This window comes from Lactuca virosa, chromosome 2 (genome assembly GCF_052849685.1).
Source record: "Lactuca virosa cultivar CGN04683 chromosome 2, Lactuca_virosa_CGN04683_v6, whole genome shotgun sequence".
Lineage (NCBI taxonomy): Eukaryota > Viridiplantae > Streptophyta > Magnoliopsida > Asterales > Asteraceae > Lactuca > Lactuca virosa.
The window spans coordinates 86,749,687-86,754,844 of NC_136427.1; the positions used below are offsets into that span (position 1 = coordinate 86,749,687).

Below are 5,158 nucleotides of genomic sequence, written 5' to 3' on the forward strand. Positions count from 1 at the left end.
TGGAGACACCGACACAAATTTTATCAACTTTATCATTGAAGGCAAGAAATTAGGCGTTGGACACCGAAGACAATTGACTCTTTTTCGTTTGTTCGAAGAAGGATGAGTTGGAAATTTGTTTGTCGAGTGAAATGAGGCTGACGATTCTTACTCAAACAAACACATGTGTACTCCTTCAACATGAGTGTCTTCATGTTCACTCATATCATACACGAACAAAGGTAGCGAGCCATTTGTTTGTATGCATTCTATGTGTATTGAAATATATGTATTTTGACGAACTCACTAAACGTTATGTTTACAATTGTTGATTAAATGTTTTCACGTATTTTTACTACTCGAGGGAAGAGTTTGGCGTGACCAAAACACATGCGCATCGATCTTTGATTTTATAATTGAGACTTCCGCTATTTGAGAAGTTTCTAGTATATTTTATGAAATGGTTTTATGTTATTTAACATTATGTTATTTAACAATTTGCACCTTCATCTTTTACGGAAAAAAAGATTTGATGTTTTACTCTTATTTTAAAATGAAATTATGATTGAAATTTAGCACGTTACAAATATTTACTTTATAATATACCGTATAAGAAGCTTCCTTGATTGGCTGACTTTCATTTTTCCGATATATTAAATTTTATTTTTTATTGGACAACATACTCATTTTACTATTAATGTAAAAATAAAGTTATGTTGCTTATTCATCTGATACCACCATAACTTGTATACATTTTTTTATTATGTTTAGATGCAAAGATAGGGTAATTAATAAGTTGGCATCATTTGAAAAGTTTCTAAAAGTAAGCATTGCTTTTTATTCTTATCCTATATTTTAATCCACCATCTTTACTAGCTATGGACTTGCTTGATGCTTTAATCAGGGTATCAACTTTTATTTATAAATTTTGTAATTGGTTTTCTTTAACAAAACTCGCAAGTGAAATATCATCCGGACAAGTCCGTTACTTTTAGGTATGTTCTTGTTTTTTTTAATCACATGTACTCGATCTATTATTATATAATTTTTTTTCTAACTCACTCGTTCTAGATTAAAATAAGCAAGTGTCTTCTGAATGGCGACAAGCGATGTGGAGGTTGGAGGAGGTGATAGCATTTTGCGTTCTGTCAAATTTCTACTTAATTGTAAAGAAAAAGGACGGAATCATGGCAATCGACGTCCACCATCAATTTTCATTGTTCCAAGAGTTTACCGAGATCTCAGCCCAACATCTTTTAACCCTACGCTAGTCTCTATTGGACCCCTACACAGAAAAGATAAAGATTTGCAAAAATTTGAAGTTCAAAAAATGACTTATTTACATCATTTACTGGATCGTTCGGGTTCCAACCCAGAGCAAACGTTACAAGAATGTGTGCGAAAGGTGAGTCTGAAAATTGAAGAAATCAAGTCATGCTATGAAGAAACGACCTACAACGATGAGGAACTTGCTACAATGATGGTAATAGATGCTTGTTTTATCCTTTATTTCATTCATCTTATTTCAGTAGAAGCTGGCGGATTTCAGGAAAACTGGTCGATTATCCCATTAATAGTTCATGATATGGTGTTGATAGAAAACCAAATCCCATTTTTTGTTCTTAAAGACATCTTTGAGTCTACTTTTCCTCATTTTAAACCAAATACCTCTCTCACTGACCATCTCAAAATACTTCTCGAAAGGTACTCTTTCTTTATGGAATATGAAGTAACAAACAATATCAACCTAGATAGGACTCATGATCATATCCTTGGCATTCTGCACTATTGCTTACAGCCTGTCCATCACCCGTTACCATATTCTCAAGTTCCAATGGAACAAAAAAGACACTCGGCCATGGAACTGGATAGGGCAGGGGTGAAATTTATGCCTAATGAAGATGCAAATTGGGCAATGGCCATGAAACTGGAGTTACCAAGGTTCTCATGTTTCCCATGGTTTTGGTGTAAACCTACTCTGAGGATGCCAAAACTATATGTGGATATGATTACACTGAGTTGCTTTTAAGGAACCTCATACTATACGAGCAGTGTACCCTAGTTCCTGAGTACGTTACATCATATTGCTGGGCCATAGATATGTTAGTAGACACTCCAGAGGATGTTGTCAAGTTGATAAAATCAGGGGTCCTGGTCAACGATTATGGCTCAAACGAGAGCGCTGTATATATTTTAAACAACATATGCAATGATATCACATCAAATGTTTTTTATTACTATCATCAGTGGGAACGGCTGGATACCTACTACAAGAGTTACTGGCCCAATGCTGCTGCAGGGTTGAAGCGTACATATTTCAGTAGTCCATGGAATATTATTTCAGTATTCGCTGCAATCATTTTGTTTGTTCTTACCCTTATTCAGACCATCTTTACAATCAAGTGTTAGAAATGGATATTAAATTTATTGCATGACATAGCTTGATATAGCTTGATATAACTTAGTCATAGCTTGACATATATAGTTGATCATGCATTGTCTTACTTGCACATGACAGAAATTGTAGGAAGGTGTAATACCCTCTAGTATATATAGAGGTGTTAACTATCATGTAAATCATCAAGAAAGATCAATATACAAAAAATAACTTCTATATATTTCGTTGATTCAATTTCTTGTGTAAATTACAATGTGGTATCATTAAGCTCCAGGTGCCCGTTCTCTGTTTTTTGGTCTATTTTTTTTTGCCTAAAAATAGATTTTTGCGCACACCATTGGAAATGTCTGGTTTTAAAGATTCCAAAAATATATTTTTCATAATTTTAATTTTGACCACCGGAGGACCACCAAATCTCCGGTCAAATGTTCACCGAAATAGCCACCAAAAAAACCAGTTCGCCGGAGAAGAAGACCGGAGAAGACGAAGTAGGTCCGCGTCAAAATTTTGCAGTTTGGCCCCTGAAGCACTAGAAAAGTGCAAACGGGTCCCTCTCTGTCTGAAAAACTCAATTTCGGTCTCTGTTGTTTCGAAAGTTACCAATTTGGTCCCTGAACTTCTAAAAAGTTACAAAAAGGTCCCTGGTTGGTAGAAACATTGCACTTTACTCCCTACTATTCTAGAAAGTTCAATTTAGCCACTCTTTTTTCATAAAAGTTGCATTTTTTATCCTGTTTTTTCAAAGAAATTCAGGTTAGCCCTTTTTTACTTCAGGAAAAGTTCCATTTTCACCCTAAACTTCTGAAAAGCTCTTGGTTCCCATACTTTTAGAAAAAAGTGATGAAGTTGTGTATATGGTTTTAGGACACAAATTTTCATCTACTCTATGATTTATGTTGCCATGTCTGACGACGGTAGCTGATACATGTATGGAAGTGACAAATTCTAAAAAAATGAGAATGAATTCATGCTAGCCGAGTGGGATGGTGTGGTGGCAAGTGATGTCATGTCTAAATTCCTTTGCATGGCGACTTTGATGATTTAGGACTATGTTTTTAAGACTTCATCAGTGTTCCAACTGTTATATTTTAGCTTCATAACTCTTTCTAGCTGTTTTTGGTGACCTTGGTGGATCAGGGTTATACCTTTAAGGAGTATGGACGTTTTTCTCTAATATTTAAAGCATTCTAGTCGTTACTTTTTGTTCTTTAAAGTATTTTAGATTTTATTTGTTGTTTTGAGGAGTTACTCTGAGTTTCATTTACTAGCTTTGATTAGTGGTTGGTTGGTTTGCTTGTAACCACTAGAATAGTAATAAGGCATCATATAAGCCACATTTTTGCATGTGCAAGAGATATATATAAATTTTTAAGAAAAGAACCTTTGTTCACTTGAATTATTGTTATAATTCACTAATTATTTTGTTGGGACATGTTCTTGACTTGATACGAACTCAATCCAATAGGTCTTGATTGTTTTCACCGGTATACAACTTAATAGGCCTTGAGTTGTTGCTCCTTGCTCGCGGAGCGGCATACCGAAAAAAAGATAGGATTTGAATCGATGACTTAAGCCCTAATCTATCTACTTCCTTCCATTCACATATCATTTGTGGTTGCTATTCTCTCTTAATTTACCTAAATACTACTCTACTCACTGAATCATACCCGTACATGTATCATAAGTGGTATCAGAACGTCATATTCGTATCAGTAGCTCAACCAACAAAATAGGCATCAACATTGATGACCTTACCCATATACTCACTAATCTGTTTAAAGCCCATAATCCAAACTACAAATAGAACCTATCTGACAGTCTTAAAATCAGCATCACCCTCAATAGCCAAAATTATGCACTATAGGTTCGCATGATTCGAGTGACAATTGGGGGTAAGTCAAAACCTTTATTGAATCATTTATCCAGTAACCCTCCAGATTCAACAGATGAGAGTTATGATCAATGGGAACATAATGACTTAGTTGTCTTCTCATGGCTCATACAAAATATTGAACCATGCCTTTCTAGTTACCTTACTGAGTTCCCTACAACAAACTCATTATGGGATGCTCTTGTAGTTACATACAGTAGTGGTAAAGATAAACTACAATTGTTTGATCTTCATGTCAAAGCCAATGAAATCAAACAGAGTCGAATACCCCTTGAATACATGTGGATCATTTTAAAGGGATTGGGGGGGGGGGGGGGGGGGGGGGGGGGGAATTGAAAGAAGAGACCTAAATCTTATGAGTTGTTCTGTTGATATAACAACATATAACATCATTACAGCAGAACAAAAACTGTTCCAAAATTCCTTGGATCATAGGTACGACCTAATTAAATGAGAAATACTTCGATTTGATCCTCTTCCCTCATCAAAAGGAGTCTATGCAACAGTAAGAAAAGAAAAAGCTCATCAAAAAAACATAGAAGCAGCCTCTGAAACTATATCAGAACAAGGTGTGGTGGCAGGTCTAGCTATCACAGAAGCAGGGAATTCTAATGGTGGAGGATTCATATCAAAGGGGCACCGACGGCCATTAACACAACCACATAAACAATAAAAGTCGCACCTGAAGTGTGAACACTGTGGGAATACAAAGCACACCAAAGATCAGTGTTTTAAACTCGTAGGCTATCTTGAATGGTGGAATGAAGGGAGCCATTTGTTTGTATGCATACTATGTGTATTGAAGTATGTGGTATTTTGGGGAACTCACTAAGCTTTATGCGTACAGTTATTGATTAAATATTTTCACTCAAGGAAAGATTTTGGCGTAA

At 35.6% G+C, this 5,158-nt stretch overlaps 1 pseudogene across 1 annotated transcript; it reads left to right on the top strand.

Annotated features, from left to right (window-relative positions):
* Window positions 1-939: 939 nt before the first annotated feature.
* On the top strand, window positions 940-2,543 carry LOC145156430 (UPF0481 protein At3g47200-like; annotated as a pseudogene). The gene is made up of 2 exons (XR_013736697.1): window positions 940-974; window positions 1,051-2,543. The product of XR_013736697.1 is annotated as a UPF0481 protein At3g47200-like (transcript).
* Window positions 2,544-5,158: the final 2,615 nt, after the last annotated feature.